Here is a 25,790-nt window from a genome sequence, read left to right as displayed (position 1 = left end):
GCCATAGAATGGTATTGCATCCAATATAGTAGACAGCCATTGAAAAAATAAGGGGGAAAGAATGATCCCAGGGAACAAAAAGAACCACAAAAGGAGACTGAGAAGAGAGCCTTGATAAAAAGCTTATTATGGAGGGACCAGCAGATATTGCCCACTGACCTGACAAGGGACCAGAAAGCAGCCTCACAGCTATGGAGGTCCCTTCCTCCCCCCACAAGTAGGTTATCTTCTTTTGGAAGAAAGGCTTATGACTTTGAATGTGTTTTCTTCCATTCTGTACAAGAGTCCACACTGAGAAGGAAAACACAAAGAACATGTCAGCAAGAAGTTCTGGAAAAGAAGCTTCAACCTGGAGCACCTTGATCTTAATGTGCGCGTGGCTGCCTTCATTTCTGCAAAATTGACATGTGGTGGAGGAATTGTGCCAATGCGTTAGCCCCAGCCAGCAGCTCAGCCCCACACAGCCGCCTGCTCACTCCCCCACAGTGGGATGGGGAGAGAATCGGAAGAGCAAAAGTGAGAAAACTCGAGGATTGAGATAAAGACAGTTTAATAGGTAAAGCAAAAGCTGTGTGTGGAAGGAGAGCAGAACAAGGAATTCATTCACTCCTTCCCATGGGCAGGCAGGTGTTCAGCCATCTCCAGGAAAGCAGGGCTCCATCACACTTAACAGTTACTTGGGAAGACAAACGCCATCACTCCTAATGTCCCCCCTTCCTTCTTCTTTCCCCAGCTTCATATGCTGAGCATGACGCCATATGGTGTGGGATAGCCCTTTGGTCAGTTGGGGTCAGCTGTCCCAGCCGTGTCCCCTCCCAACTCCTTGTGCACCCCCAGCCTCCTTGCTGGTGGGGTGGGGTGAGAAGCAGAAAAGGCCTTGACTCTGTGTGAGCACTGCTCAGCAGTAACTGAAACATCCCTGTGTTACTAACACTGTTTCCAGCACAAATCCAAAACACAGCCCCATAGGAGCTACTATGAAGAAAATGAAGCCAAAACCAGTACACAACGGTACTCCAGCAATCCCACAGATCTCTGTAAAAGCTGCTGCCTTACACTCTTGACAAGCCATGCAAGTATGGAGTAAGTGCTGGATCACTTACATTCCTCCCACTCTAACATCCCACCACTTGGAATCAGGGGGTGGCAGACAAGCGAGGGGCTTAATGGTAAGCTTTGAAAGGACAAACATTAGGATCAGATGGGAGTCCCTGATCACAGTATCTATCTGAAAACAGAACACATGGATGACAGCAGTCAGGCAGGTGGGATAGTCCATGCAGAAGACTATCACCATGTAGACCTCCAGGTGTGGTCCTGGCCACCAGCTTTTTTGCCATGGCTCATCACCTTTACAATGAAATGGCGCTTCTGCAGTTCATGTGCTATGAAGAAATCCAGTTGTGATGGCCTGATCACTGTGATGATCCTGGTCCTGGACTAGGAGAAGACTGGCACCACAAAGTCTTGATAAAAAAATACCCTTGGAAGCAGGGGAGTTGACTTTGACCAGACACTACAGAGGCATATGCAGCACCTGCAAGAATCCCATTTTGTCGGCATCAGCTAACGGGTTGGGAAGCATTCAGATAGATTGATCTCAACCTTACAGTGGTCCAGTTCGGAAACCCACTTCACTTTTCTATTATACCATTAGAAGGACTACAAGCTTCTCCCTCTGCAGTGAGTATCTCTGCGAAGGGAGATACTCATATACTCATACTCAATCTCATATTTTAAGAACTTTGATTAATTCATCAGCGAGGATCTTTTTTGATTTCTCACTGGAAAACTCTTTCAGATTACTTTTTTAGATGGGGGGGATGATATTAATAATTTAACTATTTTTAGGCAGAGGAAGAATTACCTACACTTCCACCTAGGAACAACTGCCAATGATATGTGACAGTGCAGAACCAGACCTATACTCTTCAACTGTGAAGTTCAGATCTGGATTCATTAACAACTGCGTACTCTTGGCCTAACAGGTTCTGGTCAATATTGCTGTCAACCGGATATAACCGTATGCTAAGAAGTGCACTGGGGCCTTTCACCTTCTCCCTCTTTGTTCCCCTCCTCCGCTTCAAGACCCTGCCCAATCTGAACTTCCCAAAACAAAAAGAAATGTTTCAAATCTGGGGAAGAGCCAGTCTGATGGTGCCACTTAAGCCTGATGCATCTGGTATTGACAGAGAGCCTTACAATGAAGAGGAGTTATGAAATTTATTATTGGCAAGGGTTATTTGAAACCCAGGAGAGAGCTGACATTCTATATGACATGTGAATGTTTTACATCCTTTATGTAACTTTACCCTTTAGTGCAAGAGTGGGTGCATTTTTGTTTTCTGTTTCCTCACAATCCCAAAATACTAATACCAAGAGTTCTGAGAAAACTGGCTGCAAAGGTACACAAGCTAAGTGGCAGGGGAAACAGGTGCATTAGGTCTCCTTGCTGCCAAGAACTCCCTCTCTGCAGGATTATTGGATTAAAATCCTACTGATACAGCTAAATATAATCTTATCAAGCTCAGTTCAGTGTACATGAGAAATGTGAGGTTCTCTACACGACGGTCTGGGGCTAAAAAGAGACAGACGGGGAGAAGGAGCTTTTCCAAGACAGCAGAGGAGCTGATACAGCAGATATTTAGAGAGGACTTGTCAGACAAGAACATACTGAAAACTGCAAAAATGACAAGCCAGATCAGGGCTAAGAATACATGAACACTGGGGATGCAAAAGAAAAAAAATATGCTGGTGCTTGAAAAATGCCTGAGTTGCATTAAAACTCCTATAACAACATGTCCTAAATAACTAAATATAATGCAGAAGACCAGGACTGATGTATTTAATAGAGACAAGCTTAGATCTAAAGGAAGGAGGAACATACGTAATAGCATTCTGGAGTGCCAGTACCTGTGACAGAATGAGTAGTTCTAGCATCTTATAAAATAAAAATGTGATCTAACAGTGGAAAAATAAGTTTGGATTTTTTTTATGTTAGTCCCATGAATGAATGGAGAAAATTATGGATTACTGTGGGCAAAAGTAATTTCATAAGAATAGCAGTTGCAGCTGTGAACAAACTGAAGACAATGAGAATTACTGTAATGTAAATTATAAATACTTCAGACACCTGCAACACAGCTTTTTGAATCAGAGTTGAAATGTTGTTATCTTGTTTTTAATTTCACTTGGTACAACCACGCTGATTCCAAATCATAAACTCAAACCATTCTGAGTAACGTCAGTAGTTTTAAAGCTTCCAAACATTTATTCTAAACCAACCATACGTTACCAGACTCCATGATAAAAAGAGTACTACTAAACGTTGTTTTCTGTCATGAGCAATGTGCTTACAACCAAATAATAACCCTTTTAAATTTTAATTAACATTTTAATTTTACTAATGTCACAATGCCGATAATTTCTCTAAACCCGAGCAGAGCAATGCAGTGAGGCAGGGAGCGTTCAGTGGCTGCAGAGCTGACGGCTCTATAAGCAGTGCTAAGGCTCTCCCGCAGAGGGCAGGGGAGGACCTCTGAAACTGCTTTTCTTTCCATAGGAGGAGGCTAAAACCATTTTAGGTGAACATTTAGCTAGGAAGTCTTCTGCTGTTCTGCCCAACCCCAGCTGCTTTTTAACTATAACCAAGTTTTGTTAATTATAATTAAGAGCCCGATTTTGAATTTTATTATAAATTTTTTTCAAGCTGAGAACAAAAGTCTCAATTCTCTTTGGGATGTGGGAAGCTGAAACTTCCAGGAAAAGCAAGGAAAGGGCAGCTTCTCTGAAAACATGAAACTGTGGATAGCTTTCACAGTAATGTTTTTAATACAATATCTCTAGTTTATTTCATTTTTTTTTCTTTCTAATTTTCAGAGCTGTCTGCACCTACAGATGTAGCAGAAAGCTTTACTATACACTTCAGAAAAAACAAAAAAAGAGTGCAGAAGGCTCCTTTCCCAGCACTGCAGAATTCTCACCTTACTTCAGACTCTCCTGTTGCTTTTAGTCTTTCTCTGTTTTCCTTTACCAGTAAAGCCCCATATGGTATGTGTTACCACTAGATAATAAGATAAGACCTAGCAGGATTACAATGAATAATCCTCTAGTGACTCTGCAAGTATGTTATCTGAGAATAGTGCAAATTTTGTTATCCTCTTTTCTGAACAGAGCTTGTTTGTATTCCTATAGCATCTACAGGTCCAATCATAGCCCGCAAAGATATGCACAACACAAAACAAAACGCTCTACCTTTTTGTTGGTCACCTTCAACTCTAAAGCACTCTATCTTGTTTTCTGAACAAGTAGTAGAGAACACAGGAACTTGGGAAGGAACCGTGAGATGGTGGCACTGTCATAAGCTCCCACGCTCCAGGTGGAAGCTGTTCTTGCCTGCGGCTGAGCCTCACGTCTAGCATACAGATCTTCTGCTCACCATTTCATCCTTCCTTTTGCAAGAGTTGAGTCAGGAAGGAGCAGCTGTAGGTAACTGAGGTGAAAAGCTTGCTTTGATATATTACTGCAAATTTTATCCTGTAAGGAAGAAAGGGGCTAGATGAATTTTTGTGGGTCCTGAGTGCACTAATAAACCTTATTGGCTCTGAGCAGCCTCACCTGCAGCTGCTACTCACACCCATGGGCCTAGGAGCTCTATCTAAGCTCAGCCCTGGGTCTTCAATCCTCACCTGAGCTGTGTTAGAAGAGTACTGCTTTCTAGTTCAGTTGTGTCTGTGCCATAGCAATTCTTGATCTGGGCTTCAACCTGGTCTCACTGCTATGGCTCTGCCTTGGTGGTTGCTGAACCTGATCCTAACTGTGACTGAGGGATTTTGCTTCTGGCTTCACCTTGGACCTTTCTCTTCATCATGATATTCCCTTATGATCCAGACTCTTAGCTGAATGTGACGTCTGTCCTGCTTAGGTGCTGTGGGAGTGGGTCCTGCCCTTCCAGCTAAGTTATCCACCTTGGCTCCCAGCTCACTTCCCCTTAGGGAACAATCCTGTTCTTGCTGCTCCCTGACAACCTCAAACATCAAGGCCACCCTTAAGTTACCTGAATCCCTGCTGTTTTAAAGGAGGTGGAAATATGCCCTAATGAAAAGCCTATTTCAAAGCTGGAACAGAGCTCCTCCCCTTGCACACAACAGTTTCCACCTCCTTTTCCTGACCCCCACATTTACAGGGGTTGGTAGCTGTAGTCTTCGTACAGGCAAAATAGATCATTCTTTCCCTGCTACCTGTGGGCCTCCTGTTATTTTATACCTGGTCACAGATGCATACAATGCAGGCAAAAGCTTTCCCTAGTCCGTGTATTTGTGGTGACAGTTAGGTATTTCTTCCACTTGGCAGCCCTAATGAGTGAGGTACAAACTCCCACTACTCATCAGTGCTCTGTGTCCTCAAATCTGAAAACACGATCCTTTGTGGTCATTTCCCCCCATTTTTCCCTATAAGAAGTCCTTTAATGCAAAATTTCTGTGACATAATTCAGCTTTGTGCAACCTATGAAAACATCAGCATTTATGTGATTCAGTTTAAGCCACGTGAGCAGAGGCCTGAGCTTCTCCGTCAACTATTGCTGGTTTGGTGTGCTGCCAGCCTCCCCCTTCTGTCACAGACAGGAATACAAGAACTCTACAGAGCTAGGAAAGCACTCTAAGGAATGAGTAACAGGAGTTTCCTGGTGATCTCCAGGAGAAGCAAAAAGTGTAGTATGAATTCACCTGGCCTACTCATTAACTGAACCAATTCCCAGCTGCCCACAACTGCCTGGTATCGCATACTTTATACATCTGAAACTGTGACCCATCCATGGGTGTGCAGCACAACTTGAAGAACTCCACATTTTTTATGGAACTCTCAAAGTGTGAAAGTGTGAAATATGGTGTCCTTGAAAATAGCTTTAAAAGAACTGCTCTGTGACAAGGCAAGACACAAATGAGTCATGAATTGCACACACAAGTAGGACTGCCTCCCAAAGCTAGACTCAGTCCGTTCGCTAGACTACAGCCAGCCTTGTGAATTAAACTTCTACGGTGAGAAAGCCCACGTGTGTAACTCTTGTCAGGGCGAATTATCTCATTCCAGGGCCCTCCTTTGGGGAGAAGTATCGTTTAATTATAGAAAGCTTTGTACAAAGAAACTTCATCTCTAATGATGAAAATGAAATTGTTCTCTGTATTTTTCAACATTTTATACCTGATTGCTGAGAAGAAAAAACAAGAAAAACCACAGTCAGGAATATACACACATCTTTCTACAGAAGCAGTACAAAGAAAAAAGTACTGAGGAAAGAATACTCAGCCTTTTAATTAACTCAGATTATTCAAGGAACAGAATGAAAAGATTGTGAGTGGAACATTAGCCCAAGATAATGGACTCCTAGCGACACTGCTACATAATTGAGGTACAGCAGATAATTCTGTGAAAAATAGATTGAGCTAGAAGGCTTATTTTCAGAGTTGGAAACATTAATCCTTTGACAACTTTTCTGCGTCATTAGTTAGCAGGTCAACGCTGAAGGTGCCAAACGTTTTGAGAATGTACCGACAGTACTTTCCCTTGAAGTAAGTGGAAAGAAGGTGCTAGGCATTTCCAGAAGTTATTCAGCATTTTGCAACTGTTTCCAGTGATGTCAAGTGGCAGGTGATGAAAACCCGAGGGACGCACTGATTTTATTTTACATATGGTAACATATGTAAGCTGCTTGCAGTGGTTTCATATTACCAAGGACGTTTAAAGCTGCTAGGAGGGGACACATTTTGAGATGGAAAAAAACAATCCAAAGCGGGGTTCCTGTTGGTGTGTTAATTGGCGACCACCTCTCTTGCTGATTTATCGTTCAGAGCACATTGTATTTCCATTGTTACTACTTTTTGGCTGCTCAGGTTATTACTTAAAACCACACCTGATGATTAATACAGTGCTGCCCTGCTGTCTGTGACTGTACTTTTTCCAGCACTCTGCACAGTTCACAGTTCCTGCTTGAAGGAATAGTGCCGCTTGAAAGAAAAGGGGTTTTCTTTTACAAGAAAGAGGCACAGCATCAACACGGTGAACCTCAGCAGCTCCCTCACAGCTAGGCTTCCCTCCGAGTGTCCCCCAAAAGGTTTTGGTTTTGCCCGTCGGATTATTTTGTGCCTTTTGCTCCTTGCGGAACGACCTCCGGAGCCGCGTTCCCCCCTCGGCCGTGTCACAGACCCAGAGCCGTTACGCCTCCCGCAGCCTCCACCCCATCAGCTTGCTTCCTTTAGCCCCTTTAGCGACTGCCAGCCCGCCCACCCCTACGGTAAACCTCGTCCGAGCCCCCGGGCCGCGGTCCTTCCTCCCCTCCGGGGCCGCCTCGCCCCCGCGCCCAGGCCGCGCTAACGGCCGCGCTAACGGCCGCCCCGCGGCCCAGGGGGCGGTCCCGCCGCTGACCGCCGCCTGAGGGGGCGGGGCGCGCCTGCGCTCGCGCCCGCCGCGGCGGATGAGCGGATCAAGCGGCGACCGGGCGCCGCGCAGGGGGAGCGGGCCGCGCGTGTGTGCGCGCGCGTCCGTGAGGGAAGGAGCGGTCGGTGCCGCGCGCGGCAGGCGGAGCCCGCGGCGGGGAGGGGAGGGGAAGGGAGGGGTCCCGGCCACCGCCCCCCCCTCCGCACCCGCCCCGCCCCTCCGCGCCGTGCCTCCCGGACCCGGCTGCGGGGAGAGGTGAGAGGGAGCCCGGCGGCAGGGCGGGGGTCCCCTGCCCCGTCGGGCCCTGGGCTGCAGCCCCCGCCCGTGCCGCAGCGGCGGGTCCGGGGTGCGGGGCAGCGCCGCGGCTGGGGACGGGGCGGGGGGTGGGTCGTGATGCCGCTCAGGTCCCCGCCGGCACCGCAGCGCCCGCGGGGGCAGGCGGAGGTGGCGTGGCGTCACGGAGCGTCGCCGTGTGCCGCCTCCCCGCCGGCTGCTGGGCGGGAGGGGGGTCTGGGAGCCCCCCGGGGTCTCCGGGAGCGGCTCGGCCTTGCGGCCAGCCGGGGGGGGCGGCCCTTGCTGAACTACGGGACGGCTCCGCGCTGGCGGCGGGCAGGCGCTGGGCAGCGGAGCTGCCCGCACGGTGCGGCCGGGCTGGGGGGTGCGGTGGAGGCGTAGCGGTGTTGTAAAGCTCCGGGTGGCTGTGGACCGGTAGCGCGGCTCCGTGAAGGCGAGCGCCTCGGCTGAGGACGCTTGAGCCACTTGGAGATCGACTTGCTTCTGCTAGTTGTCTTGCTTACGCCTTGGGCCCGCGGGGTCCACAAGCCCCGGTTTGAAAAGAGTCGGGTTAAGTACCGAATGCAGTTAAAATTTAGCTCCTTTGATTGTCGGTAACCTCCTTCCCCTCGCACTGGGAATATAATCTTCTGATTCAGCAATGCCCTGGGGAATGAAGCCTAAATCCCTATTATTGTCGCGAGTCCCTTATTGCTGCCAGCCGCTCTTCTGTATCTTTATTAGCAGGCCTTATAAATGGCTCACTTCCAGCAGAGTGCGTTCGCCTGTGGTCTAAAGGCATTTTGTTTAACGTACTCGGTGATAATTCAGATGAGCTTCAGACATTTGCTTGAAATAATAGTCTTCGTAAATTGTACGTTACAGAGACGCTGTATAGAATTCCCTTTCTGAAAGGAGGAAAGCCATCAGTTCCTGCATGTCACTGAAGATGTTGCTAATGTCAGATATTGCTGCTTGTGAGCTACTGTCCAAACAAAACAGAGTTCTTGGGACTGAGGACAGGAAACCTTTTAAAACTGCTGATTTTCATCTGCAAGTTTTCTTAACTTCAATCATTTCGACTTAATCCCAGGAAATACCAATCTATTTGAACCATTAAGTGTTAACACAGTTGAGGCCCTGCTGATGCTTGTTTAATATCAACCTAATTTTCGAAGTTTGGAAAGGCCAGTAGTTGATACTGAGTTGTTAGTCCACAGCAAACGTTATGGGCAGTAGAAGCGTGTATGGAGTGTTGCTCCCCACTTGTCTTTGTCAGGTCTGTTCTCCAGCTAGTGAGAGTTTAGAGTTGATGTAGTACTGGTCTTAAATGAAGGGGAAAAAAGGAGAAGAACATGACTTCACTTGTTGGCTATCAAGTAGCTGTAGAAGGAACTGGTGAAATTCTCTGTGTGCTGTTTCACTTTAGAGTTCCTTGTGAACTTCTGAGGATGTTTGTTGTTTTAGCCACATGCTAGTTTTTCATCAAAACTCCTGAGCTTTGAAGTAATTTGTTTTGTGAATATACAACTTTCTAAAACTCAGCCATAGAGCCCCCCTTTCCAGATGCTGACTTAAAGCAGTCTGCCTCGAAATTGAAACTAGTTGAGCAAAGAGAGGTGTGTGATTGTGGTCACTAGTAGGCTCTTTGGCTTCTCTTTTCTATTGTTGTGGAGTTGTGAAGATGTTGCAAGTAAACTGAATGTGTCGAGACTGATATAGCTTAGACCTAGCAATGCATAGATCTTTTTCCTACTTTAATCACGGGTCAGGGAAAGAGCTCCTTTTAAACATGCTGCTCTGTCAAATTAGTTAAAAACTGACTTTTCAGTAAAGGGCCATCCAGCTCATATTTCTGTCACAAGTGTGAACTTCTGGGGTATTTCAGACTCTGTTTTATAAATGCTTGTTAAAACTTGTAAACTTTTACAACATAAGGAGGAATTTTCTGACATTGCAGGAAAAAATGTCAGACTTGTACACTTTTTACAGGGAACTGATTCAGGACAGAAAGTCAGACAGATGTGCTCCTGTTCTTTCAGTATTGCTTACTGTATTATCTCAGGGTTTTACTCCAAAGGAAAATAAAATGCTGAAATTAAGAGAAAGCAATTTTGGGGAAAAAAAAGTTTATTGAAGATTGCTCTTTTTTAGATTGCTTTTTTTTATTATTCTGTTGAAGTGATCAAGAAGGGTCTTGGGTGATGCAGTACTTATCCTTTTTCTTTTGTCTGCTCTTATGCTTTCAAAGAAATGTCTGTGCAATTACCTAGTACAAGAAACTATGCATGTTTTGTATTCTGTGGTGTTCCAGCCCCCTCTCCCTCCAGTAAATCTTTGCGTAGAGCACTCAGCCAAGTTTTAATAAACTGTGTCAAGTCAGTTATTAGGCTTTCATGTCTTCATTGACTACTGTTTTACCACCTGCCCCCCCCCCCCCCCGCATTTCCTGAATGGTTTCTGAAGGAAACCAAACTTTGGTTTCCTGAAGCCTGCAGGGGAGTTCTCTAAGGGGTTTTTCTCCCTTCTCCCTCCCCATGCTGTGAAATTTCTGTCACTTTAGGTTGTCTGTCAAATAATTTATCTGTTAGTCTCTTGGGCTTCTGTTTCAGAACAGAAAATACATTTGTTGCAGAAATTACATGCTATCATATAGTTAAAACTTCCCAATGGGCCAAGCAGCGTGGGTTTTGTTTGTTTCTTAAATGAATCTGCATCAAGCTCTGGGTTACTCAAATTTATGATTAAACACAGAACAACATCTAATGTTCAAAAAACCAGAGAATTGTGAAGGAAGATAGAAAAAGACCTTCAGTGAAGAAATAGTGACAGCTGTTTTCTGGGAAACAGGATAGTCTTACTGCCTAAAAGTGTGGGTTTTTCTTCAGTACGCACAATGTAATAGAAGCAGTACAAACACAGAAGTGGATGATCCTTTTCCCCAAACTGTGTTGCGGAAATCTTGGTCAGGTAAATTGTGGTTCATAATACAGGGTGCTGTTAATGAAGATCTTGCTTCTATGGCAGATGTACTGTTGGGGAGGAGGAGAAGAGTAGCTGAAAGCTTTTTGAGGTGGGTATTTATACAGTCCCTGTTTTTACAGGAAATGAAACAGCATAGTTCTTCACCTAGGCTGTTTTGGTGAATTGGTGAGGAAGTAAAAAATACTACTTTTAAATGTCAAACAATTCTTTACCAAGTGAACTGTCTCTTGTGTTTTGTTGTTTTTTTTTTTTCTTTCCCCCCTCCCATTCTGATGTGGTCATAATGATGTTGACTTAATAAAGCTTTTCTGTTTTGTTAGACAGGCTTTACGGTTAACTTTTATTATAACAGGTAGTTGATGGTAATATAGTTCAGAAACAGATCTCTCTTAATCTACAAGAGGCGATGGGCACAGTCTTGGTGGGTTTTTTTTGGTGTGTTTTTTTTTTTTTATTTAAAAAAAAAAACAAAAAACAAAAAAACAAACAAAAAACCCCCACAACAACGAAGAAGTTTTTCCCAAAGGCTTTGATTCATTTTAGAGGACTGTTTCTGGATTTTGCTGTTGTCTTGTGTTTTGGGTAAAGTTGATAACCTCTCTGTTTAACTTCAGCCTGTCAATAGTTTCCTTCCTTCCCTCTGCTGCTTGCAGCTCTTCCACTAATACAGAGTGGAGAGTCAAGCTCAGAGTTTACAGCTGGAGCAATGTAAAGTGCTTTGTGAACCTCTTGCTTCCATTGAAAACGTATGAGCAAATATTGAGACTAGTGTGACTTTCACAAGTTTTCTCGATGTTGGAAAGTCTAATTGTAACCACAAAGTAGAAAAAAATAAGTTATTTGCTTTGAAAAATTAACATTCACCTTCATGATATTGGGAATTTGTAGAGGAGATACATTGTGGCTGTTTCGTGGACTTACTTTGACCCTGGACTTGAAGAATCTGCATCATTTTGGGGATGTTTTTATAAATTAACTTCTGATCAAGGAGATGGTTTCTCTGCCTAAGAAACTCCATCAGTTTAGACACAGTCAAAGCAACTCTGTGTAGCTTTATCTTAAAACAAACATTTGGCCAGCTTGTGGGAACAGCAAGTTGCATGCTTTTCTGGTAATTTGTCTCAATTAATTAATTTTTGTAATTTCATACCATAGTAGAGAGACTTGGTGGAGCTTGATGTTTTGAGGACTGACATTGACTTTTAAAAGGAAGACGTATGTGCAGTGTTGAACCCCATAAACTGAGTGAGTGATGTTTAGGAAACAGTGCTTGTAATAGGGCTCTGATTAGCAGCAGATACATTAGTCAGAAGTGTTTTATTCAGAGTAACTGGTTCTGGATTGTACACAGTTGAAATCCGGTGCAGTATTTTGCTATGTTTGTTATAAAACAATGTTTTATTCCATCTGTACTCTACAACAAGAAAATCTGTTGCAGATGTAATGTATATAGTAGCATAAGAAGCCTCTTGAGAGCAGCTAAAAGTGTTTGACAGATGGTAAGAGGCATTTGGGAAGTGAGACTTTCGTTTTGAGGAAGTAGCTTGGACTTCTGGTGTTAGGAGAGGAATAAATAAACCTCATTTTCCTCATACTCTTAATTGTGGATGTGAGGTTTTATCTGAGCTTGTTCCCTCAGCACAGGGTGCAGCACTGATCCTTCATCCACTAAAAATGCTACATCTGTCTCTTTGGAAGTTCTTACAGTTCCAGTGACTTTGACACAATACGGGAGTGTGTGTATCTGATCTTCCTCTTTTTTCATTCAACTAATCATTCATCCATTTTAAAGTGTTCCTGTTGCATCCAAGCTTGGGCTAGTTCATGCTCTATCTGTATGTTCATACGTTTTCTAGTGCAATAATCCTGTCACCCAGTGTTTGTGCTGTAGTACTGCAGAAGCTGTTAATATGACTATTCAGTTGAGATAAGGGAAAACAGCTTGTTTCTTCCAGAGTTATCTTTTGCTTGCCTGCAAACCGAAGCCTTAGTATTTTGAAGGTTATTTTAAAGACGAGCAGTTTGCTTTTTAAAAGGCTTGGACTTGGAAGTGCAGCTATATTACTGGTCATTTAAACTTGTGAAAAAATATTTTTATAGAATTTAGTGTTCTTGCACAACTTAGGGAAGCATGCATGTTGTACATGACTTTTTTGATTAACAGTTTTAGCTATTTAGGGAATTATGCATCAGAAGAAAATACGTTGGTTTTAATATTCATGTGTTTAAAGCTGACAGTAAGCGGGTGGTCCAGTAAACTGAGCTGGGTACTTGACTGTGGCTTGGACTTCACTTATCTTAGGAATGCTTTATTTATCTTAGGAATAGCTTTAATAAATTAAAGGATACTTTTCACCTCTCCTTTGCCCTCCAAAGTACTGAATAACACCTGTAAATGATTTACTTGACTCTTCAAATGGCAGAAGCATCATTCCAAACCTGGGTTTGTCTGATGTACAGTAGGTCTTTTTTAAGTACCTCCAGAGGGCCTCATCTCAGTGGTTGACATTTTTCCTCAAAAAGATGTTCTTTAGGTGTTGTATTCCTTGTAGATTATTTGGAGAGTTAAGACAAAGGGTTTATTACTTATGAGTAGATGATACTACTTAGAGTGTTATATTGTTGATATGAGATTTGTGTGGTAAATTACAGGTTCAGTTGGTGTCTAGTTCATGAATTACAAAAGATGCCTGGCTGCATTCTGAAGGAGAAATGCGACATTTTAAGATTTGTGAAACACTTATTGCCAGGTACACAGCAAGTTGCTTTGCTTGAAATTTTATGTGGAATTTTTGTTTCTAATTACTGTTAAGACACGTAGTAAAAAGGATGCTTTTACAGGCAAAGTGAGTAATTTTCTAGGTAAAAGATGGACAACATTTGCTTAAATATTGCATTGACTGATCTCATTTTTTAGTTAATATATTCAGATTTTATGGTCTTGCAGTCTTTGCAAATTTAAAAAAAGTGTCATGATGCTGTAAATCTGTGATTAGATACTCAAGTGGCACTGAATTAAGGAACATGTTTACTTGAGACAAGCTTCTCTTGTCTAGTTGCAGTATAGTGGAAAAGGTCACTCAGTATGAGGATACGTGGTGATGGATATAAGCCCTTTTCAGTACTAAATAGCATATTTTTTCTTTATTCTTGCACATTAAATTCCGACGTAAATACCTGCTTATGGACCGCTGTTTTTTCTTTGAAGCAGGGCATAGCATGAGAGGCCCTCCATGGTCTGTTTCTGCAGGTGATGTAAATACTGTAGAGCAGATGCCCAGAGTTAGGGAAAAGTACTGCTCTCAGTCTCAAAAAAATCTCCACAAGTTTGTCACCCCTTGCTCAAGCAGTTCCTTTCCAGACCCATCTCAGAGGTGGCTGCCTGAGGGACCTGCTGCAGCGTGCTCCTCTGTGCGTGGGGACATGTGGTGGAAAGGAGCAGAGTAGGAGTCTTGTTCCCTGTGCGGTGGGATGCCGGTGCTGCCGAGAGGAGGAGGAGGAGGCAGTTTGCTTGCGGTGGAGGTTTTAGTGCAATTTGTGAACCTTTACGCTGCATAAAGCAAATACTGTTCTTAAACACAGAAGGGACAGCTAGGATATTGTTTAGACATTAAACCAGTGAGTCTGCATAAACTGCAGTTTGTTGTTTTGCAACTGTGGGATTTGAATCCTGCAGCTCCATACTGTACCAGGAGAGTGGGTTTACCATTGTTCGTCACTGGAGAACTAGTCTAAGAGAAGGGCTACAGCCTGAAAACAAATATTTAATGTGGCTCTAGAAGATTGACAGCCTCCTTCCTTGTGTGACTTTACCTTTGGCCGATAAGAGCTCCATTATAAAGCTTTCGATGTAGGTAGTTTCTTTTGCATAATTGAGACCTCTTGTGATATTTCTTTCAGTATTTTTTCCAGTGGAAAGCAATCACAAGAACAAGTTTATTTGTGTCTCTGAACTGAGCTGAGCCAGTTTTAGATACCCATTTAGAGTAGTGCAATCAACTGCATAATGCATGGAAAATGTTTTGGTTGAAACAAATGTATTATGACTTAATATATATAATGCAGTGTATGTTACTTGGGCCTGGCTCTGGGTGTGAACCATTTAACTTTTTCTTCCCCCTCCTCCCCACCCTCACAAGTGTAGCATGAAAATGAGGCAGCTCATTTTCTTGATGGATTCATTTATTTGTCCTTTCATAGGCAGTTTACCGTTGGTGTGTATCTCAACTTGTAGACAAGCACAGATAATCTTTGTGCTTCTTGTGTAGGAAGATGGCAGTAGTGCCGGCTCCTTGTCTGTGTTGGCACCTGCACCCTGGCTGCTGAACGTGAAGCTGCGTTTGCGTGTGTGCTTTACTGAACGCTGGCTCCTTGGCGTTACAATTGGGAGCTAAACTAAATGTAATTGCTGGGAGTGGTGCTGGGTGCAGGTGGTGTGGAGGACCCGGGAAGCTTTGTTTCAGGCTTTGGTCATTTCCAGGTGAAGTCAACCAAGCACTTTAGAAAGTGGACCTCTCTTCCCCTGAATAGGTGGATGTATAATTTAATGTTTTTGGAAGAAGTCACCTGCTCTGTGCTCTAATATGACTAGTGCTAGTATTACCCTGTTTCTGCACTAGTCCTGGAAGATGCTGCACTGCTCTTTTTGAGGGACTGTTGGACACTCAAGATTACTGAATTATTTTTTTACAATCTAGAAGACTGTGTAACTTTAAAAAAAGAATATGTACTTTAAATACTTAAAACACGCTGATCTTATTAATACATAGTCCATGTATGAATACAGAATACAGTATCTACTGACATTAGGATGATGCGTATAGGATGGTAACTAAGGGAAACTTTAACTTTTTCTAATATACTTGTCCTAGAAATATAGGTGTGGTCCTGAGTTGAAATATTAACATGATGAAAATGACAAGAATTGAAGAAAAGTGGCACAGCTTTTGTTCCTTTTAGCAAGCAATCTTCAAGCAATGACTAACACATTTAATCCAAGTCTGGAGGAAACAAAGTTTGTGTAGAAGCTGAAGCAGAGTTAAAAATTAAAAAAAAAGCTTTAAAATGATTTGTTGAAGGCCTCAAATAATAGCTAGGGTGGTTGGGAGGAAAAACTGCAGAGGAAAAGTTCTGTAGACTTGGGTCAGAAACAGGCATCAACTCTGTGTGAATTCATTGTTCCTAATAGCTCGGTCTCTTTCCAGCCAACATTGGCACATGGAGGTACAGGACATCACCTAAACTTTGTTAACAGTCTTTGCACTGTAAAACTGGGGCAAATGCAGTGATAATTTGGCTTTGACTAGTCTCTGTGGGCTTGTTACATGCACTGTACAGCCAACATACATTTATTCGGAGTATAGTATACCGAGTTCTATCTAATTTTGGATAATACGTTATATTTTGCTAGTATGAACTGTACAGTTGAGTAACTGGTTATCCTGCAGCAGAAGTTGATGCAGAAATGCTCTCTTCCCTTAATGCTCATTATTCTTAACACTATCTTCTCGCTTTGGAGGGGGAAGAGAGAGGTCTGTACGTCAGAAGGAGAAGTCATTTAGGTCTTGTCTTGGGGAGCCACGATCCAAGGTCTACAAGAATAAATGTCAGGATCAATAATAGTGTTTAGACTTGCATGATTTCCAGCTCTCCAGATGCCAGACCATGAGTAAGTCTCTGAATAAGATATGTGCTCTTCTGCTATTTCCATTTCTTATGGGGAGAGCTTACAATGCTCTGTGCTTCTCTGTGGTATTGCCTTATTTTTTTCCCTGATCATACTCTTTTCCAGTTCAGGCATTGTCATAAAAGTTTTGGTAATGTGGAGGAGGGGAGCAGAAGGAGGATTGAGTAAGGCTGTTAAATTCTTACTTGAAGCAGCAGGTAGGATTAATTTAGTGTGACTGAACATCTGGCCATGCTTCTTGTAGCTGATATCTAACATACTTACGGTGTGTGTCATGTGCACATCACTAATGGAGGAGTATATTTTGTGAGTGAGGATGACTTGCATCACTTTCCTAACCAAATGGCATCTTCTCTGCCAATGTTGAGGTAGCCTTTTTGCTTTTCTTCCATCCATTCTTCTGCGCAAGTAGGATGGTGAGGGCCTTCTGCTTGTTAGTTTTATTGAGGAAAAGACATCTGGGATTACTGTTTTCTTGTGATATATGACCTGTCTACTTTCTCCTGCAATTCCAGCTGCACTACCTGTTCCAGTTTCATTGGTTACTTACCGTCTTTCTCCTGCCTTGGTCTCCTACACAGGTCATGGTTAAATTGCTGCAGGGAATTTTCTGTCTCATTTCTTGTAACTCTAGGCACCATCTGACTAATCATGACTTTAGCTGTTTTCAGAAGATTTTAGTTTTAGAAGAGGGCATGATCTTAACCTTGTATTCCCTCCAGATAGCTCAGACACTCCAGAGAACTACTGGCTGGGGAAGGGGATTAGGTTTTTTGGTTGTTCTTGAAGAGATATGCTTGCCTGTGTTATATAGGCAGTGGTATGTGCTGTCTATATGTGATACAGATGGTGCCTATGTAGTATCTGCTTTACTTCAAGGACTTGCTTAACCTGTCAAACATAATCTGTGTGTGTGCATGTATATATTTGCGTTTATAAAAGAGGTGTACTAGTAATACATCAGAAGCAGATAACCTCCTGTAAACTGCTAGCTGGCAATCCTCAGTGGAGGGCTCTCAGTGAGGTCTTCAGGCTAACGCAACAGTATGTAGCTGTGACCTGAAGTCCTTCATGTTATTTGCAGTCTCCTTTCAAAAAAGAAGCTTTTTGTATGGATAAGCAAAGCAACTTTGATTAATCTGTGTGATGCAAATTGTAGACTTTCAAGGTACCTCTTTGCTTTGATTAGCATCTTTTAATAAAAAAATTTTAAATTGAGTCTGCACAATACATGAGAAGAAGTTGCAATTCTAAGCCAGTAATTCTAGCTTCAAAATTTACATTAAAATTTTGTGAGGGTGTCCATTATGACCTGTTGGAGGCTGAAAGATTCATGTAACAGTACATATTTCCAGTACTGAAATCACATTTTTGTAATTTTTTTTGTGATCAAATGAAAATCTCATCAGTAATTAAAATGTAGTCTTTGTGATTGTAGAGACAAGCCAATAAGCTAACATTTGAATCTTGTTTTCTACGCAGAATTAAGGACCCCACACTAACCTACCTGTAAAGATTTACTGCTTGCTGTTTTTAAAAACAGTACCATGATTCTAGCTTGCAAATAGGATTGTAGTTATACTTAACCGTCACTAACCTGTGCTGCCTTGAAAAGAGACTGCATAAATCTTAATGCAAACAACTGCATTAAAATACCAGTGATAGAAAATCATTGGGGAAAAACACGGGCCTGTGATATTTACAAGCAAAAAGAACCATCTACACAAATGCTGATTCTATCTATTTGAATAACGCACAAAATTACTGAAGGTAAGGAGAGGTTTTAAGTCGGATTTTTGAAATCATCAACAAGAATGAATGTTCTCCCTTGATGAAACAAGTTCTCCTTTCATTAAAAAAACAAGCCTGCTGAGGAAAAGAAGCACCGAGTAGAAAGCTTATACATGCTAATCAAGGTAGAAAACAGAATGGGGAGCAACGAGCTGCCCTACAAAATAAGGGAAGAACTGGTGAAAAATAAACCTGAGAGGGTGTACAGATGGGTCTGTACCATGTCAGCTACTTGAATTAAATATTAACTATACACGCTTACTGTCAGTGCTTTAAAGAACAGTGCTCGATATTCCTCTCTATGCATAACAAGAATATTTTCTTTTAAGCTTAAAAATCAGTTCCTTTCAGTGTCATCAGCTCTGTTTGGTTCTCAGCTTGGAACAGGAAAACATGCTTTCTTTTTATGTAAACTAAGAACTGGTGTAAGGAAGTGAGGCCTGTGGTGTGAGAGGGTTTTGTTTTTTAAATTTGTAGAACACCTCTGTTCTGGTCACTGTCAGATCACAGATTACAAATCGTGCTACTTTGGTTTTCAGAGGCATGTTCTTGTTGAATTAAAACAGGCTTTAGTACTTTTTTCCCTGGTTCTGGCATATAAACAACATTTGTCTTCAGTGAACTTTAAAAAGTTGTCCTTGTATATCTTATTGTTGATTTCTACTTTCTTCCCAAACAGAGCTTGATTTATATCAAAAAGAAGATTAAAGATCTGGTAGGTGGTTGTTATTTTCAAGCATAATAAATCAATTAATGTATGTTGTAGCATTTATTGACTATAAATATTTGGGTTTTGGTAATACAAAGTGACCAGAACAGAATTTTTATGTCTATTTTTTGACTATTTTATTAATTATCAAATTATATTTGACCCCTCTTTATGAAATGAAGAAAACTGGTTGTTTTTTTGCTTATCTTAAGCCACTTTCCTCTGTGATTGACAGATTGCTTTTGTAAATACAACTCACGAACAGGACTTGTGTTATCTTGTCATGTAAATATACTGAAATAACCTCTGTTTTATTAACTGTCATTTAAGCAGCATAGATGGAATCAGGGCATGAATAGAATAAGGCAAAATTCAACATTCAGCTGTACTGTTTCAGTTGCTCTGTTCTGTGAATGCTTCCAAGTATCACCTGTAGTCTTTCATTCAAAAAGAGAAGAAATTATTTATCTTTATGTCCTATATAGATTAAATATTTGCCAATAGGAAGCGCAGAAAATATACTGCAGGTGTTGCTCTACTTATCTTCCTGCATTGTAGCTCTTCTTTGTTCCCTTATGTGGATATATTTCTGAACTCGTTCCCAATTATTCTGTATAATAAATTGCAGAGTCTTTCTTTCTCTTATTACAGGTACAAGAATTCATTATGCCTCTGAGATTCTTACCAGCATGATGAAACTCATGCTGTGAACAGTTAAAAATCCCGTCTTTCTGTCTAATACATTTGTTCTTCTTCAGCAGAACTCGCAAGAATATCTTATGCATCAAGTTATTGAAGATCCAGCAGAAAAATTACATTACTGCATGGCTTAGTCTGCTTTTGGAAACAGAGGCCAGTAACTCTTCTGTAATACCATGGTCACTCGGTATTGCTGAGTAGCAACAGGAGGCTCAGGCCTCTCAAACCTCTGCCTCTTTTGTTTTTTGTTTTTAATTTTAAACTTCAGGAAGCTGAGGGTTGTCACATCTTAAATAAACAGTGTAAAGGGTAACTTGATTTGTGAGATTGTTCGTGAGAACTATAGACAATGAGGTTTTAATTTTTTTTTTTTTTTTAAATTCTGAATACAGAATATTGTCTGTCAGTTGACCTTTTGTGAAGATGGTATGTACAAAAGCATTTGTGCTGGCAGGCATGGTAGAGGAAAGGGAAACTAGAGTGACAGAGACCTGACGTTACTCTCAATATATAGTGTCCAGAAGTGATAGCTGAAACATGTCTGAGATATTGCAGAGATAAGTCTGGACTATTATTCGTTGTAGGCATTTTTGTAGACATTTTTGTGGGTTTAAAAAAATGCTTACATTTCCAGTGTTAACAATCAATTTCATTTCATCGTTTTTTTGGTTTGGTTTTTTTACTGTTAGTTTCTCATAGGTGATTAAAATGTAAACTGCTTGCTTAGCGGATATTTCTATCTTAAAAATGCAGACTTAAGAAGCTTGGGTTGTCTTTCTTGCAAGATGAGTAGCGTCTGTTGTGATTCATATGGCTTTAAGGTGTTGGGGGAAGTGTTGTAGAAGCAAGCTCTTGACTCATAGAATGATTTTCTGAATAGAGTTTAGTGCCTTGATAGAGATGATGCTTGAATTTGAGTCTCTATCTGTGAATTCTTGGATGGAGGGAAGGAAGGGAGGTGTGTTTTTGGGTGTTTTTTTTGTTTTGTTTTTTTTGTCAGGGAGCAGCTGGTGTTTTCATGACTTGTAACTTGCTATAGCTGACCTTCCACAGCCTGCGTTGAATGTTCTGTGGCAGCCCAGACAGTGGAAATTCTAGAGTAGTGAAAAGTAATTGCTAAACAAGTTTCATGTCAGTGAAAACTTGGAAAAAGACCTGCATGAAGGAAGATGTGTGTATGTTATCGGGGTTTTAACTTGCAATCTGAAAGCCCTCACTGAATCCTCACCCCCTTCTCTGGTGTCAAGGGTCCCAAGAGTTGAGTCTTGGAGGAGGAGAGAAGAGATGATGGTGCTTTTCTATTACCACTTAAGGGTGTAGTAGATACAATTCTCCATCTTCACTCAGCATCTGCCCTCTTCTTGTGACACAACGTTGCTGTTGCCATCCATACGGAATGAAAGCCTACTTTAGCTCTGGTGGGCTTATTCTCCATCCTGTTACAGGATCATGTTTGCTTGAAATTTATTTTATGTTTTTAAAAAAATATAATTTTTTTTTATTTCCATGTTTGTCTTGTAGCCATCTTTTACACAATTGCTCTGTGTCATTAACTGTTTCAGTTATACTTGTCTGACACTTTTAAATGCCTTTTCCCAGCTTTATTCACAGGTTTCTGCTTGGATAACCACGTTATTTAGCATCACACACAACTATCTTGCCTTACCATCTTCTTCCATGCCCATAATAGTTTTATCTTTAGCCCCATGCACCTCTTTTTCTTCTTTCACTTAAGCATATAGTAGCATATTTGTTTTTCTTCTTGGCTGCTATCCTACCTGTCTTAGCAACTCAGAAACCTAGTAGCATTCTTCTGTTCCTCTGCTTTTCTTTTTCTCTGGAGAAAAATACAGGTGCTCACTGATTTGGGCTTGCCAACATACATGCATATTTTGCTGTTGTGAAATTTTAAATGTCTCTGCTTGAATCCTGAGTGTGGCAATCTTTGCTGCTTAACTTGCAAAGATCATGCTATTGTAACAGTGTGGGAGAAGCTGCAGTGGAGGTACTTATGTCAGCAAGTGTATCCTCCCTCCCCAAACAAATTACTACAAGTATAAGCTGTACAAGCAAAAATAGTAGCACTCCACTCCTCCCAATACGGTGTCCAGGGAGGTTGTTATCACCATAAATTTATTTGCTAGGACCAACACTTGTAGGAGCCCTACTGCTGATACTCTGATGGAATGCATGCAGTGATACCAGTCTGCTCTCCATTGCAGCCTTGGACTCTGTTATGTTCGCAGACTTAACGAAGATGCCATGTTATTGTGTCTTGGCTTCTGCTCCTCCTTCATCACTGTTTCTGATGTCTCATGCCTCTTGTAGTTCCCAGCAAATGTTTTGCTGAGTAGCGATGACAGTAATTTTGATCTGAAGAAAAGCAGGCTGTCCTTTCTCATCAAAAGTGGAAATGCTGGTCTTTTATGAATTCTGATTTGTGAGCATTACGATGAGAAGCTCTAATGCTCAGTGTCCTGGGAGAACCTGTTTGTGCTAGCATTTATGTACTTTGCTTGGGATGTGTAATGAGGCTGACAGCTAGGTGAGAGTTTTTAGCTGGGAGAGCACTGAAGTCGCTGTTGAGATGGTTCCTAAAACTATTGACTTGCTAGTGATTGAGCTGTTTTCCTACCCATTATGAAATAAATATGAACCTACTATGTGGCAGCATGGGATTTTCATAGTTGTGCTCTTAGATTCTGCTGCACAGGTTGAATTGTAAGAGTTGTAGCAGTGGGATATAGCATAGTTTCCATTTCTCAGAGAACTCCAATTAAAATTTTAGGAAGAAAGGGAATTACAGGTCAAAGACAACATTTACCTGAATGCATATCACTTATGTTTTCCAGGAGTGAGCGGTGGTTCATTTTTGTGAAGCTCATGCCACGCATGTTGTGAAGCGGGCAAAGTCACCTTTCATACAAAAGTGACTGCTTCTGGGAGGTTCTGTGCAGAAAGTTTGTTGCTGACGGACTAGAGCCATCTTAAAGAAAAGAGTTGGAGAGATTAGTGTGAAACTCAGGTGTTTGCTGTGCAGGCCAGTATTTTCTGGAAAGGCTGTGCCTTGATTGCAGGCAAATTGGAAGCCCAGAAGATCCAGATGTACCCTCCTACATCAGAACAGCACTTTCTAGTCAGGAATTTGAGGCTATTACAGAAAACTTATTTTGATTTTGGTGAGCTGAAGTAAAATATCTGAGTGTGCTCAAATCCCATACACAGGAACAGTTTATTGTGGGTCTCTGTTTTAAGGATGTTATCTCACCTGCAGTAACTTAAAATTTTTATGTTTAATTGGCATTATGGCACATGTCTTTAGTCAGCTGAGAAGGGACCAAGATTTTGTTTTTTAAATTAATACATTTTGCATACTTTCTTACTACATATGGTATGTTCTACAAATGCTTAAGCTGAAGATTCTTGCAGCAATCTTACAGTATATTCTGTATATTGCACTACTTAACGCCAGGTCAAGGTAGAGAGCTGAGCTGTGTAACATACTGCCATCTACAGCACAACTATGTACAGTAGCTTTCAAGGGTAACCTGACAGCAATCAAGATAACTCCTTATAGGCGTTAAATGCTTGAAATATGTCTTAACTCAACATGAAGATGATTTTGACTTTTAGCCACCTCATAAAGGGGCTGCTTTCAAAATGAATAGCTAATTCAAGCTTGTCGAAATACATGAACAGATGCTTGTTAAGCAGATATATTGTTTATATTTGAAAAGAAATTTAAAAAGTGGAAAAAAAAAATTAATGCCACTCTGAACTCCAGTAGTGAATGAATGAAGTTATACTAAGATATAACACATAAATCACTGGAAACAAAATTCTGATGTTAAAACTGAGTAGTATCTACAAAATGGTGATAACCAGCTCAGATTCACTAGAGAATCAAAAATCACTTTACTTACTTTTCCTTTTGTTGAAAAAGAAAAGTTGTGTTTCTACCTAGTGTTTTAACTGGGAAAAAACCCCATGAATTTATTTGCTCTGACACTAAATACTAATAGTGATGATTAACGTGAAGGAATAGATGCAACAAGAAACTACAGAGAGATGCAGATTTTTCTTCTGTTGTGATGTGACAGCCTCCTATACAGAATAGCATGGAAAAATTGTAATGTTATTAAAAGAACAGAGTTTCATACCTAGCTTAAAATCTTTTAGTATAATATGAATTTCAAGCTCAAATGGGAAAGTGCAAAAACCAGGAATGATAGTAATTTACTTTTAAGCAAAGCTATAGAGAGCTTTTGGTCTGCACCTGTGATGGTATTTGTCATGCAAAATAGCTCTTGTTCAGAGTCTGGATACTCTGAAAGGCTCTTATAAGTGGCTGGACATTGGTCTACTGTAATCTTTTGTTCCTTTCATTATTTAAGGGTGTGACTATAATCTTCTATTCCATTCATTATTCAGGGGTGTGGTAATAGAATAATGTAGTGATTGCCCCAGCTGCAACAAAACCAAGGGGTTGAAAAGAAACCTGATCATCAGCTAGAGATCCACATGCATCTGAATTTCATGGCAGGTCAACATAATTTTTTTCTTTTGTAAAAGGAAATACAATACCCGTTGTAAAGTTGCTAAAAATGTTTTTGTCTTAACAAGGAAGAAAAATTTAATATTCAACAAAATGTTTTAAAAGTTCAGAACCACTTTTGATCAGTTTAGAACACCTTGTGTGTCTAAACTGGAATGCTGCCACTCTTGGGGATATTCTTGAAAATGAGCAATTGCGTGTAGTTTTGTGGTGTTTCTTATTATTTTGAAGCCAGTTGGATTTACAGAGGTGATCTCCAACGACACTCTACCACTCTTAAATGTGCTTTTATTTTTTTTTAATGAAGCTTTCAATATGTAAGCTTTTAGTTGGCTGTGACGTCTGTCTGAAGCCTTACCTTGCAATTAAGTATTGCAGCCCAGGATCTTCCATGCTTTCCACATCTAGGAAAGAAGCAGTTAGAGATAAAAATGAGAATTCCAGGTCCATCTGCCTGTCTAGTCGTTCTGCTAATTTAAAAATGGCAACCACAGAAAAAGCAGGTCTGGCAACATAAATGTTAAGTAGTTTTCCTTGTCAATACTTGATCCAAAAGGCAGAATGAATAAGGAAGGGTACCTTACTCGGGGAGAAAAAAGTTAAGCTCTGTGTATGTGAACTGTGCTGTTCAAGCTGAGAATGAGTTCTGGCCCATATTGATACGATTAATATCTATTGTTGTAGAAAAGCATGAATAGGCAAAATCAAACTTCATAGCCCACCTAGCTCATCTTTACCCTTTGTTTCTATGCCTATTTTTTTCTGTTAAACCTTCAGTTTTGCTAGGACCAAAGAGTTCCCTTCATCAACCTTGAATGTTTCAGGGTCTTCATGGAGAATTGAAGAATCCTTCAGTTCTTGTTAAAATGTCTTTTACTTATGAGTTATGATTTTTAGTAAAACAACTAACAGATCCTTGAAGGTGTCTAAGAAGACAATTGTGCTTTGCCTTTTTTTTTTAATTGAATGCAGTATGCCATTCTCCAGTCCCAAAGTGGATAGACTGCTTAGCATTTTAATTGGTTTTCAAGCTGAATTCAGCTTTAATGTTCAGGGCCAAAGACAGGGTTATGAAGGTTAATTATACTTATCAACATTTGGAAAGAGTCGATTCTCATTGTATGTGAAGTGTTGGCACAGTGCTTTTCTCCTGGGGGAGGGGGAAGTGACTTATTACTTCATGATGTAACTGGAAAGCTTGTGTGCTTATCTTGGGTAGGTGGTTTTGAGGGGTAAGCTTCTCAGTTATTTTACAGTTTGGTGCCTGTAAATGGCATTGAAATATCCAAGTGGCTATTCACTTAAAATCTGGATTTTATGAAGTTATTAGCACTCCTGGAGTTACCATGTCTTAATTTCATATTCCATGTGTGTTGCAGACAATCTGGATATGAAAAAGCTTAAGTTATGAATGTCACAGACTTTCTAAAAGCTATCATGGGAGCATAAAATGTGCCATAGCATTAAGAACTACTGGCTTATTGTATTTTTTTCTCAAGTTGTGATCATTAGGAGGAGAGGGCAGCTCATCCTTCTCTGAATTCTGTTGAGGGCCACAAAACGAAGGAATGAAATCCTTTCTTATGGGAAAGATTATGCATGCCTAGGTGTCTGAGAATAAGGGGCTCTGCCCACTTGTTGCTCTCATTTAAATCAAT

The 25,790-nt window shown here is 41.1% G+C and overlaps 1 protein-coding gene across 5 annotated transcripts in view; it reads left to right on the top strand.

Annotated features, from left to right (window-relative positions):
* The first annotated feature begins 7,266 nt into the window (after positions 1 to 7,266).
* The window catches only part of OSBPL8 (oxysterol binding protein like 8), a 99,164-nt gene continuing 80,640 nt past the window's right edge, over positions 7,267 to 25,790 (top strand). For 3 of the 5 annotated variants that reach the window (XM_072863960.1, XM_072863912.1, XM_072863907.1), the window contains exon 1: positions 7,468 to 7,689. The gene's annotated coding sequence lies outside the window, so the exon portion shown is untranslated. Of the gene's footprint in view, positions 7,292 to 7,466; positions 7,690 to 25,790 lie in introns of those variants that run through there. The other 2 variants (XM_072863931.1, XM_072863921.1) reach the window with 2 other exon arrangements.

The sequence above is a fragment of the Ciconia boyciana genome, chromosome 1 (assembly GCF_034638445.1).
Source record: "Ciconia boyciana chromosome 1, ASM3463844v1, whole genome shotgun sequence".
Taxonomy (NCBI): Eukaryota; Metazoa; Chordata; class Aves; order Ciconiiformes; family Ciconiidae; genus Ciconia; species Ciconia boyciana.
This window is presented reverse-complemented; position numbering and strand designations above follow the sequence as displayed.